This window comes from Rattus norvegicus, chromosome 6 (genome assembly GCF_021556685.1).
Source record: "Rattus norvegicus strain SHRSP/BbbUtx chromosome 6, alternate assembly SHRSP_T2T, whole genome shotgun sequence".
Classification (NCBI taxonomy): domain Eukaryota; kingdom Metazoa; phylum Chordata; class Mammalia; order Rodentia; family Muridae; genus Rattus; species Rattus norvegicus.
The window spans coordinates 111,426,904-111,441,092 of NC_141539.1; positions in this window are offsets into that span (position 1 = coordinate 111,426,904).

Sequence of the window (14,189 nt, forward strand, 5' to 3'; positions counted from 1 at the left end):
GGTCATCTTTGGGATGGAACTTCTGGAGACAGTAAGGGTTGGCTGGTGGGGGCCTGGGCTGAAGAAAACATAGGTCTGTGCCCCTTAAGGGGGCAGGAAGCTGAAGGTGGAGAAGTCTGTGGGCCCAGGAGCAGCAGGCCCCAGTAAGATCTGCGTTCTAGAAGAGTTCTTGTCCCCTTGAGGTTAATTCTGTGCTGATTCATAAAAGACAAAAGAAAACAAAATAAAATCTAAGGGTTCTAAAGGAGTAGGCTTGCAGTGGGCTTTACGAAGATCAAAGGCCAACCTGAACCAGAAGAGGGGTTTCCCCCAAACTCTCCCTCCTCACCCTCTGCAGTTGGCAAAGAAGCTGAGAAAGTGAGGTGGGCCTACAGGGGGAGGGGCGCCGGCGAGACGCTCACTTCTTGGGCATTGATCACCAGGCTGACAGTCCATGCCATTCTAACAGTCACAAACTTCCCAGTCTGGCACTGCGGAGGCTGCAGACCCCGTCTCCAGCCGGAAGACAGGAAGTGGACATCAACAGGAAGTGGAAATCACCCTATAGTCACCTTATAGTAAGTATCCTGCCCCAGGGTATTTAGCCACAGATCATTTTCCAACAAGAAAACACACAGAATAACGATCAATCCAGTAAATCGCGTCATGCCATCAACACAACTGCTGTCCTCCGCATCCATCACCCCAGATACAGGCTGTACCCCGATGTACTTCGTATAAAGCTCATCTTTCTTGACCTGATGCAATGTTGAGCAAGCCCAGCTTCCATACAGAAGATGGAGTCCTCTACCAGCACCCCCACCTGCCTCCCCAGAACGGGTGCTGTAAGCCTCACCCAAGGCTCTGATTGTAAAGTCCTTGAATCGGACCTGGGAGAGAAGGTTCTCCATGTATGGTTGCTGACATGGCTTCTGGAAGCCAGTCTTTGAATTTTTACGGTCAGTTATGCAATATTGGAAATTTCCAGTGTTCTAAAAGCACATATGTAAATGCGTGCACATAGAAGATGCTAAACTGGAGCTAGAGAAGTCGCAGGGAAGCAAGCGCATCTTAGGCTTGTGTCTCACTCCTATCAGCAAGTGCGCCCTGTTCCACCACAACTAGGGGCCCTGGGGCCCTGTTCACATCCTGAGGCCCTGCCCTGGAGGCACAAACAGATGATGAGGATGTTGTGAACGGTAATACCAACTATAGCAACAACTATGGCTCACTACTACACCCCAAGTGTAGATTCACGGAATGTTCCATACCACACGCACCTAATAAGAGAGAAGATGAAGACACTGAAAATTTCAATAATCTGTTAAAAAGTCACACGACTAGCAAATGAAAGAGCTATGATTTGATTTGGTCTGTCTGATGCTAGCTCACCCATCCTTTCTTGAAAGCAGGGTGCCATGGTTTGAATATGGTCTGTCTCCTCTGAAATGTCTGTTGAAATTCCATTGCCTTAGGCACAGTTTCAGAGGTGGGATGTTTAAGAAGTATTTGGGTCATTAAAACAATAATAAGGTTGCTAGGGTGGTGGTGCACACCTTTAATCCCAGCCCGTGGGAGGGAGAAGCAGGCACATGTTTGAGTTCAAGACCAGCCTGGTCTACAAAGTGAGTTCCAGGACAGTTGGGTCTTAAAAACCTGTTGAGGTTTGGTGTGTGGCTATGTATTGTAATGCTAAATTCTATACCCAAAGGTCTAAGCGTACAAGTGACTTATGTTTACAAGCTTTTGTTGTGCAAACCTTGTTCCTTAAAACAACAACAACAATCAAAGTGTTTTGTCAATTACGAAAAGTTGCTTTCATGGAAATGGGTCAATTCTCTCAAGAACGAAGAGGTTTTGCCCTTGGTACTGGGCTGGCTGTTATAAAACCCACCCATGGTATGGTCTTGACTCTTGGCATCCTTTACCCGCCCATCCAGATTTCCATCAGGCTGCCAGGCAACTCAAGGTCCTCCCGTCTCATCTTGGACTCCCAGCCTTCAGAGAAATGAGCTGAACAAACTTCTTTTCATTATGAATCTCCCAGTGTCAGGTATACTGTTACAGCAATAGAAAATGAGCCAAGACACAATGAAAAGTCTTCTGACTTTACTATGCATTCATGGACATGGACCAGAGACAGTCTGACTTTCAGTGTGTCCTCCTTTTAATACAGGTCCTGCAAGGAGTTTTTCAACATCCTTCTAATTGTTGGCATTTGACCTCTGACACCTTGAGATTTTTATCTGAGCATAGAAAGTAGCAACTTCATTAGTATGCAGAGACCCAGGGAGGGGAGTTTAAAGCTTGGTAGTCTCTGCCTGGTTCTCAGAGGTTAAAAGAATTAGTTTGTTGGGGCTGGAAATATGGCTCAGCCAATTAAGGCTGCTTTTCCAGAGAACCATGGTTCTTCAATTTCAAGTGCCCACATGGCAGCTTATAACTCTTTGTAACACCAGTTCCAGGGGATCTGGTGGCCTCCTCTCTCTTCTGTGAGTACCAGGTATACACCCAGACACATAAGGACATTTTTAAAAAAGATTTGTTTTGTTTTCTGGTTTCTCCTCTCCCTCCTCCTCTTCCTCCTCCTCCTCTCCCTCCTCCTCTTCCTCTTCCTCTTCTTCCTCCTCCTCCTCTTCCTCCTCCTCCTTCTCTTCCTCCTTCTCTTTTTCTTTTCTCTCTCTCTCTCCCTCTCTCTCTCTCTCTCTCTCTCTCTCTCTCTCTCTCCCTCTCCCTCTCTCTCTCCCTCTCCCTCCCCCCCCACCTTCTCTGTCTCTTGAAATAGAGTCTCTCTACATAGTACCCACTGTCCTGGAACTTACCATGTGGTATGTAGACCAGGCTGGCCACAGACTCTCACAGAGATCTGCCTGCCTCTGCCTCTTGTAAGCTGGGATTAAAGGTGTATGCCATCATGACCAGCAGTTTATTTGATTTGTGTCCTATTTCAAGAGCTTTTTCTTCTTTCCCATATTGTCTTCCTCACAGGTCTTCTCCCCTTTGTCTTTTCAAATCGAGATATTTGGAGCTCTTTGGGCCTCTTGGTCTGCAGAAGGACAATGGCATTTGGCAGATTTCCAGTCCCATAGCAGTCTGGAATCATCCCATTCTTGATAGGATTTGCTTAATTCCAAGTCTGCCAGTTACCTTGGCACCAGTAATCAGAAACCACAGGCTTCAACTTTCCTGAGCAGAGAATGGTCACGCAATGCCAGTGAATATCTCAGAGGCAGCTGGGAGCTCTGTGCTGACAAGCCCTGCAGTTTACAGAGCCACCGGAGAGGAGAAACCTCTGCCTCCATGACTCCCGTGATAGTGCCCAAAGCTGCCAGGTAACCCCGGTAACAGAGGCATATTGCCATCCTATAGGTGAGGTCACTGGGGTATCTTAAGATCATACAGTTCACCAGTGGCCAAGTAGGACAAGGTCCCTGGCAGCAACTCGCAGATTCTGGTTGTCTGGACCAACTCTTCCACATCCTGGGCTCCATAAAAGCCACTCTTGATGGAAAGTTCCACCAAGAATATGATCAGACTTCGAAGGCTGGACAAAGAATAGGTGTGTCTATGTTTTGGGCATGTGGCTCCATATCTCCCTCTTCTTCCTTTCTGATGCCACCTTAGGCTTCTTTGTGACCCTCCCAGCTGCTAGATTTTTGTCTTCTGTCCTTCAGATTTCTTAGCACAGAACCGGCACAGTGGAACTGCTGGGCTCAGTGAGACCCCAGAGAACCGACTCCTTTTAAGACATTTTTTTAAAAAGCATGTAGCCCTAAATAAAAACTCTATTTCTTTTCTGCCTTCTTCTCTACTTCCTCCAGTGATCCTTTTGAGAGCAGGTGTCTTGGGTCTCTGAGAAGTCTCCCTCCGCTGGAATAGACCCTTGGAAGCCATGTGTGTAAGTAAGTGGGACAGGGATGGGCCCCTGACTCAGGTTAGAGCCACCAGAGTCTGTCTTCTAAGGTGGAGTTGCAACTTTGAGATGTTCCCTGGGAACCTCTGATGGTTTGAACTCAAACGAGGGCGGCACAGGATACGGAAGGTGGGGAGAGCAGGCAAAATTTCAGAGAAAGAGGGAACCTCCAGCTCTCCAGTCACACAAGGACAGTCTGCTGCCCGGAACCCTTCTGTTCTGATGTTATCAAGTTTCTGCAGAAAGAGCTGGCTCAGCCCAGCCTCTGACAGAGCCACCAGGGGAAGTCCTTGGTTATGAATCGTGCTGGAGGACCCATAATGCAGTAGGGGGCAGAAACTTCCTTCTGGGTCTCAAAGGGAAACCATAGACCAGGATGAAGGTCATCATTTAACCTCAGCTCCAGAGGGAATGCAACCCTGAAAAATACGTTACTTACTGACTGACTGACTGATTTACCTATTCTTTTTGGCAGGGGCATTTTAATCAACAGCTGCCCAGCACTGTAATGAAAGTGAAGAAGCCCCAACAGTCTTTTCAGCCCTGGGCAGTGCACCAGGTACTAGAGAACATAGGCAAACAGGACTGTCCGCTCACGGCTTGTGGGAGAGGTGGACAGGACAGGACCAGACTTCACACCAGGGAGGTGGTCAAGCTGTGTTTCTTAGTTACTTCTCTACTGCTAAGATAAGATGCTATGACCAAGGCAACTTACAAAAGAAAGCATCTAATCTGGAGCTCACTGTTCCAGAGGATTAGAGGATTCAAATGGTGGGGATTCTACCCGTGGCTAGCCAGAAATGGAGCTAGAGCAGTAACTGAGAATTTACATCTGATCCACAAGCAGGAGGCTGCGAGAGAAAGAATTGGCAAGGGCTTTTAAAACCTCAAAGCCCAGTGACACACCTCCTCTAACAAGGCCACACCTCCTAATCCTTCCCAAACAGTTCTACCAACTTCAGACCAAACATTCAAATATATGAACCTATGGGGTCCACTCTCATCCTTACGACCACGTGATAAAGGTATGCACATGTAGAGATGCTTTTACCAGAACATCCGGCCAGTGGTGCTTCAGGATGTTCCCTGGCAGAGACGGCAACTGAGTGGGGGGATGTTAAGGATAAAAGTTGCTAGCCCACTAGGAAAAGGGGCCAATCCAGACAATGCATCCCGAAGAAAAAAGTCAATTTGAGGAGGAGGATACTGCAGCTGGAGCATGCAGTCTGACCAGGAAAAGAGTCATTAGTCACCACTGGCAAAAATACATACAGGGAGTCAGGCTCTGTCTGACAAATCTGTGGCTTCTTCTCAATACATCCATCTACTATGTTCTTTGGCATGGAGTTGGGGGTAGGGGGTTGGGAGTCGGGTGAAGGGGTGTACAGGATTGGCAAGATGGTTCAGTGGGTAAAAGGTACTTGCTGCCTAGCCTGATGACCTGAGTCCAATCCCTGGGCCACACATGATAAAAGGAGAGAACTGACTCTCACGAGTTGACCTCTGACCTCTGACCTTCATCCCTGTGCTGCGGCATGCACCACATCTCCCAGTAAGCAGATACATGTAATAAATAAATACAAATTGATGTGCATATATATTTATAAAATAAATTTATAATTGTATATATACATATATATTTACATAAAAGACATTTGTCGTGGCCTTAAATTTGTTAAATATGATCGCCCCATAGTTCACTCCCTATTTTTAAAACAAAAAATAAATATAGAGAGAAATTCAAAATCTACACACCTCACAGCACATGTTGGAGAACTGTTGTATCGGGGAAACCGTGAGCCCCTGGAGGGTTTGAGGCACCGTCTCTCTTCCCTAGAGTCAGCCAGATGTGTGACTGTGGCTTGAATTGTCTGTAGTTACCTCGGTCGTGAGTGATTCAGACCAAGAAACTTCAGCAGCAGACAGAGGCTCTGCATTACCTTAGCTCAGACGTCTAGAAACCTCAACGCTTGGTGATTCCCAGTCTGAATCTGGGTGTGTGATCTACCATGACCATGATTTTTTTTTTTAAGTTACCTGGAACTTAGACTCTATGGTCTGAGGGCTAGAGGACAGTGAGCTGAACTTTCTATCTAATATCCTGCCCTGAAAACAGTGCACAGGAAATAGCCAAGCTTTTCCTAGGACCAAGCCACTTAGGACGGCCCATGCCTGAGGTTCCTTGCAGGCCATAGACTCTTGGCTCCCTCATCAAGTCGGGCAAACCCAGCTGGGCTTGGGCGGTCTCTGTTACTGAGACAGAGAGGAGGGTCCAACACTCTTCCGTGCCTCTGGCTAAGAGCAGGGATAAACTGAGGCTCTGGGCCTTGTCTTCTCCACGGGGTTGATCCTCGCTGGGGAACTGACCCTACGGTCTTCAATCAGACGTGGGCTTTCCAGAAGACTCCTGCCCTAGCTGTGGAAACTAAGCAGCCACAGAGCTACCAGCACAGCTGGCACTCTGAGTGGCTGTGGCACAAAGCCCTTGGCAGCCATGACTTCATTTATGTCTCTCAACAAGCCCACAGGCTGCACCATGAACTCAGCCTCCACAAATGAGGGCTAAGCCTGAAGCAGTTCCTCCAGAGTTCTGTGACAGAGAGGGCAGAGCTTGGGAGAGGTATTTCTGCTGCTGCTGGAGTCTGACTGAACTCAGCCCCCATCTCTGCATTTTTGAAAACTGCTTGTTTGGTTGCTTGGTTCGTATTCTGGTTCTACTGAGGAAGACTGAACTAAAACAAGATTCACAAGGGGTATTCCTGGGTCATTCACTCAAACTTGCAGGGCAGAGGACTAAAGAGGCAAAATACGGGGTAAAAACACAACCTAAAAAGTAAGGAGTCTTGTTCTTCTCTAGCACACCAACTGGTTGTCCAGTGCCAATCAGTCAGCCCTGAAAGCATACATATAAGTAACATTATATGAACTGAGCAGGTTATATTTAGGAATATATATGTATATGATATATGCATGCAATTAACTATAAAAGAAGAGGCTATGAATTTAAAGGAGAATGGGAGGGGCATGTGGGCAGGTTGGGAGGGAGGAAAGGGAATGGGAAAATGTAGTTATAATTTCAAAGACAAAATTTTAGGGGCTGGGGATTTAGCTCAGTGGTAGAGCGCTTACCTAGGAAGCGCAAGGCCCTGGGTTCGGTCCCCAGCTCCGAAAAAAGAAGAACCCAAAAAAAAAAAAAAGACAAAATTTTAAAAAGGGCAAGCACATTTTAATAAGAGCACAGACAGGTCTTTGTGCATTCTCAGTCAGATAGGTCTATAGTGAGTTACAGGCCAGTTAGGGTTACCTTGACCCTTTACTTCTACTCAAAACACACTGAAAATAATTTTCCTTCCTTCCTTCCTTCCTTCCTTCCTTCCTTCCTTCCTTCCTTCCTTCTTTCCTTCCTTCCTTCCTGCCCTTCCTGTCCTTCCTTCCTGCCCTTCCTTCCTTCTTCCCTTCCTTCCTTCCTTCCTGTCCTTCCTTCCTTCTTTCCTTCCTTCTTTCCTTCCTTCTTTCCTTCCTTCCTTCTTTCCTTCCTTCTTTCCTTCCTTCTTTCCTTCCTTCTGTCCTTCCTTCATCTCTGTGTCTGTTTTGGGGCAGGGGGTTTATTGCTTTCAAAGTCTGTCTGCTTTCAACAATAGTCTTAAAGCTACTTTTCTTTGCACATCAGGTCAGGCTGTCTCTCCTGCCCGACGGCCCAACCCCTGGACTTATATTCCTCTCTCTGGAGAACATTCTCTCGGAACTTCTTGAGAAAGAGATGGGGATGTCGATCTTTCTTTTTCTGAGTGCTTCCTGCATGTTTCAAGATGTCTTTCACCCTTAAGCTTCACCGTATTCTGGCTACATAGAATTCTACCTACATTTTTCCTCTTCAGAACTGTGGAGGTCATACTTCACCATCTCCCGCAGCGTTAATACAAAGCCTGTGTGTGCCCGACTCCTTGATAAGTTATTAGCTGCTCCTCTCCAGAAGTGTTTTGGATTTTTCCCCCTATTCTCTTGATCTGACGAAGTTTCACGGAGAGATGTCCAGAGATACACTTTCCTACAATTGTCACATCTGTACTTTCAATTTTAATGTGACTATTTTTTCAATTTGGGGAAATACCTTTGGTTAGTTCACTAATCTTTCTATGTTTATGGACTTCGTAGCAGTTGCTTTAAATTTTTAAATTACGGGGTTGGGGATTTAGCTCAGTGGTAGAGCGCTTGCCTAGCAAGCGCAAGGCCCTGGGTTCGGTCCACAGCTCCGAAAAAAAGAAAAAAAAATTTTTTAAATTACATTTATTTGTATGTGCACGCATGGTGTGTGTGTCAGAGGTCAACTTGCAGAAGGAGGTTGTCTCCTTCCACACTGTTGCTCCCAGGATCCAACGCGTATCAGGCTTAGTGCCTACCCACTGAGCCATCTCTACAGCTTCCTTATTTTTATGTGGTTTTGCTTTGCTTTTCTCCTGGAACTCTTGCTAATCAAATGTTGGTCCTCCCAGGGTGAGCACTCTTACACTATCTTTTCTTCCAGTTCTTCAAAATTACTTTCCATTTCAGTTAACCATTAATTTCCTTTCTTGGATCTTTTTTAAAAAGAATTATTTATTTTATGCCTATGAGTACACTGTAGACACTTCAGACACACCAGAAGAGAGTATTGGATCCCATTACAGATGGTTGTGAGCCACCATGTGGTTGCTGGGAATTGAACTCAGGACCTCTGGAAGAGCAGTCGGTGCTCTTTAACCACTGAGCCATCTCTCCAGCCCCCTTACTCAGATCTCATACACTTCCCTGCTTCATGATTACTGTACCTTAAGGACTTCTGAGAGGACTGATTTAAACAGTTAATTAGCTCTGTTTTATCCTGGGTCAGTAGTCAACTGCTTTGTTCTATTCCCTTCTTTTGTGCAGTCATTTCCTTAGGTCACATACCTAATAACCCTTGGCTGTACAACCATTATTCTTAGTGAAAGGAACGGTATAGGCTCAGGACACCCCAAGACCAAGTTCTTAGCACAACAGAGGTTTATTTGTCCCAGAGGGACACAGGGCAGGGGATGAGAGACAAAGACAAGAGATGGGGGATGAGAGAGAAGGGGAAGGGAGCAAGGGAGAGGGCAAGGAGTACTTGTCACCCAGGGAGACTGCCTCTGGATAGAGGAGACAGATGTGGCTTATAGATAAATGGTGGTTCATAAAGGGAAAGGGGGAGCCCCTTGTGAGGATGAGGTGCTTAATTTTAATTGGGCATGTTAATTAAGTGAGTTGAAGTAGGCCTTTGAGAGCTGGACCTTGGTGGTCAGCCTCAGGTAGAGGGTGGACCCATAAGGGAGTAGACCTTGGGAGCTGGCTTTAGGGACAGAATCTAATGAGCTTGTGCTAGGGCTGTGTTTGCTCTGCTCAGACTGGCTTGAGCCCCTTCACTTAGGAGTGAGGGGCTGGGTTGATACAGACAGGAAGATGTCATGGGTTTCCGGGATACACGGTTCCTTGAGGTATTGTTAAGGTATTGTTTGGGGGAGTTTATTTATTTGGTTAGGGTTGGGTTGGGTTGTTTTTTGTTTGTTAGATTGGTTGGTTGGTTTGGATCTTTTGTTTGTTTGTTTGTTTGTTTGGTTGGTTGGTTGGCTTTGAGGCAGGGTCTCTCTATGGAGCCCTGACTGTTTAGGAACTGCTACATAGACCAGCCGGTCTCAAACTTACAAACATTCACCGGCCTCCAACCCCAGGGTGCTGAGATTAAAGGCGTGCACGACCAAGCCTAGCTTAAGATATCGTTGACATAAATTTTGTATACTAGAGAGTAGTTAGAGAGTAGAGGAGCAGGGCAGAAGGTCACATGCACACACATGCACATTCGAACACCCATAGAGGAACTGCAATCTTTCCTAAACTGTGGAATCTTTTCTACCTAAGCTCTTGAGTTTTCCTGGAAGGGTGACGCTCACTGCCATTCTGGAGGTTCCTTCAGCTGCTCGACACTACAGCTCCGTAGTTCTCAACTTTCCTAATGAGGTGACCCTTTAATGCAGTTCCTCATGCTGTGACGGAACCCAACATCAAAATTATTTCACTGGTACTTCATAACTGTACCTCTGCCGCTGTCGTGAATTGTAATGTAAATATTTGATATGCAGGATATGTGATATGCAGACCCCAAGGGCTTGCAACCCACAGGTTGAGAACCACTAACTATTCTGATGGTCGTTTGATGTAAGCCACATAAATATCCTCAAATTTTCTAGTAGCCACATTCAAAATGCAAAAAGAAATGAGACTAATTCTAATAGTATTTTAACATATGTAAAATATTTTCAATTCAACGTTTGTATTCTTTTCTCCCTACTGCCTCCCAAATCTTGTATGTATTTTACATGTGCAGCATATCTGAAGGGTGCAACATCCGTGGGGCTCTCCTATCAGATAACAGACACTCAGGCTTTATTCTGATACTCATTCCTGACTGGTTTCCTGCTCTAGATAAGAGCGCTGAAACCCTTCCCCCCAGTTTCCCTCTCACCGTGGCCACATCCATTCTGTTCTGGAGGCACAGCTCAGACTGCCTCCTGGCTTGACCACATCCCTCCCTCCTCTCATTAGGCGTTTGTCCTCCTGGAGTGTCTTCCCTGCCTTTGCAGAAGTGTTTCCATGCCAAACACACGGGCTTAGTTTACCCTGGCTTAGGGGTGAGTTTTCACATACTCACGGAATCTTGTCATTCTCTGTGCACCCACATGCATCCCGGGATGCTGCCTTGGCTGGTGTGGAACTGATGGGGAGTGACCATATGCCTTGAAGATGACCATGAGCTTAGAGGGGATGTTAGACAATCTCCAATCTGCTGCCACTCTCCCTGAAGCAAAACGTGCCCCCCCCAATAATTCCATGGTGAGTTCTACACCACTGAAATCTGATTACAAACACACTCATGAAGACTCCTACGTATGTTCTTTCCTACTAAAAAGAATGACTCTGGAGAGTTGGGGAGATAGACTGGAGGAGAATTCAAAACAAAAAACAAAACAAAACAACTCACTTGTTCAAAAAATTGTCCTAATGGGGATTGGAGAGGTGGATCAGTAGTTACACCCTGTCCTGGCAGAGGATCCAGGTTCATTTCCCAAAACCTCCTTTGGGAAGCTCAGAATCAGCTGTAACTCTGGCTCTCAGAGATCCAGGACCACCCTCTGGTTCTCCTTGGGTAGCTGCACACACATAGTACACATACAGACAAGCAGATGCATGGACATACGTATAAGTGGAAATTTAAAACAAACCCAAAAATGTCATGATGGTATCTGACACATTATATGCTGATTTTTTTAATTAAAAGAAGCCTTTTTTAAATTAAAAGCCAGAGCTTAGCATTCAAGATCTCTATTTTATAAAGACTCTCACCTTTCAAGTTTCCCTGGTACAGAGAAACCAAGAATGTAAAGAGTATCTTTTGTTAATGACTTATTAGCAGTGTATTTCCTATATCATTATATGACTCAAATCATCATCGTTTATTCTTGTGACTAAATGCCGCCTTCTTTTATTGGATTACAATTGTGTCTTTCAGCTCTTGTTAGTTTTCTTTCTAGAATTTATAGTAATCTGGTCACTCCAGGGCCATTCATGTACTTGTTATGTGTATGAGTATATGTGCCCTGAAAACCATCTTTGGGGGATTTTGTATTTATGCCTCCTTGTTTTTCTATCTTCTATGACTGGACGTCCTGCAAGCATTCTGTCTATGGCATTTGCGGGTCTGAAAATGTTCTTTGCATCATTATTGATTAATCCTTCCCTCCCCAGCTCCCTATGAATAACAATTGAGATTTTTTTAGCTATAAATAAATAATAAATAAAAGAATGGCTCATAGAGAAAAATAATTCTTCACTTCTGAATGACCACTGGTGTTGTGACTGGGACACCCAAGGGTGTCCATCTCCCCTGAGAGAAACTGAAGGAAACTGAGAAGGCGTATGAAGGATGAAGGACAGTGTGGAGAGACTGTGTTCTGACTTGGAGGCCAGAGTGAGGCAAGTCAGGTTCTGTTTGCAAGGAACCAGAATGATGATTGGTCAAAGCTCACTCACCCCCTCCCCCACTCCTCTCCCTCTCCCTCTCCCTGTGTGTCTGTGTCTGTGTCTGTCTGTCTACCTATGTATGTTTTGTTTTTTTGAGACAGGGTTTCTCTGTCATGGCTGTCCTGGAACTCTCTCTGTAGACCAGGCTGACCTGGAACTCAGATATCTGCCTGTCTCTGCTTCCTGAGTGCTAGGATTAAAAGCATGCGACCACCATTGCCTGGCATGCAAGCCAATTTTTAAAAGTCATTAATCTATTCACTAGGCACAGCTAAACACCTCTGATTTAGGTCCTACCTTACAATATTGTCACGTGCAGACTGGGGTCTCAGCATGTGACCTGGGAGACACACTCAAGCCCAGCAGCTAGAACGCCTACGTGAGGTTCGTGCCATTGTTATGATTCTGGTGTACAGTCAGTCTCCCATTTGAATGCATATGGAAGCTCTTAAGAAAAATTAGCATGGTGAACATATTATTTTAGACTACTTTTAAATTTAACTACTTTTAAATTAATTTGTATTAATATCGTAACATGAAGTGGATATTTCTGTACATTGTTAAAGTTTTGTCTTTCTTTTGTGACATTAGTTTTAATGTTTGCATCACTCCTTAGCGTATCATTCCCCACCGTGTCTGCGTCCCTTTCCACATGCTAAACTGGTTTTTTGCTCATCATTCAAATAGTGTGTATTCTAATATTTTTTTCATCTTCTAGAAATACATTGCCACCTCTCACATACTAATGTCTTTCTCACTATTAGGCCCATTCTGAGTCACTTGTTACCACCCTTCCTGTCTCCTGGGCTTTCAGTGAATTGGAGAGGAACGGAGGGCTTAGCTTTGCCTAGTCATACGGCGGCAGCCTTTTGAGTGACTAGGTAATACTTTATTGTGTGTTGATCACTTTAAAAAGCAAAAGTAGAAGAAATGGCCAAGTGGTGGTGGCATACACATTAAATCCTAGCACTTGGGAGGCAGAGACAGGTGGATCCCTGAGCCTGGTCTACAGAGCAAGTTCCAGGACAGCCAGGGCTACAGAGAAAGCCTTTTTCAGAAAGGAAAAGAAGGAGGAGGAGGTAAAAAAAAAAAAGAAAAGAAAAAGTGAAAGTGCCGATATTAATTACAAGAAATGTAACAATTTTGGCATTACCGTGACTGAAAAATGATGGAAGTTACCAAGTCGGCTGAAAGTAGCAAGTTACTGGAAGTTCATCAGTTTTCTGGGCATTAAAGTAATTTAAAAGAGTTAAAATGCACATTAAAGTCTGTTAGGGTACAAGAATCGCTGAAGGAGATGCCAGATTCAAATAGTGTGAAAGGGCAAAAAGCGCTTATTGTGCAGAAATTACAAGCACTCGGGGGGTCAACCACTCATCAGAATAGTGACGACCAGGGGACTCATAGGCCCCTTTTTACATGGGGGTAGGGAGATTTTCTAGAAGGGTTGGGTAACATTTAATACGATTGGTAGGGACAAATCATATTAGACAAATGGGTAGTGGCATCAGTACAGTTTTGATTGGTTGCTGTGTTAGTTTCATTATATTTGCTGAGACCTTGGGGAATTTTAGAGACCGGCTCAGCCCCGGCCTTGTTTTCTTCTCCAGTCAGGTGCCCCAAGAGCTGACTCAGCTCGACTTATGCTTCCCGAGTCAGGGTCATCCCTGATCAACGGCTTATTGTCAGTGGCTTCTTCCTCTGAGGAGCCCAGTTTGCTTCCTGGAGGACCGAAAATTTTTATTCCCAAGGTACTGGGACCTCTCAAGTCCAAAATTTCACCAGCAACCAAGTGGCTAAGTACACTGCCATTGTAGTTAATACCAGCAACAATGGGAAGGAGTGAATATGACGACACCCGGCAGAGACACAGCCAAGCAATGAGATCAAAAGTGACCCCACCTAAAAATCAATCAACACGGACAGAGTAGATGAATGGATGGGGTTAAGCAAATAGGAAAGTTTGGGGGAGACAACTAAGGGTGTGAGTGTGTGAGTGTGTGAGTGTGTGTGTGTGTGTAATAAAAATACTACAAAGTGTGTTTGATGATTACAACTTTTAATATACTCAGTGTATTGTGTAGTTAGAAGGATAAACTGTATGTTATGTGACTCATTTCTCAATAATGATATTAAGAAGTGATAGGGCTGTTGGGCAGATGGCTCAGTGGTTAGCACTTGCTTAAAAAAAGCGTGAGACTGGAGTTTCGGTCCCCAGAAACCA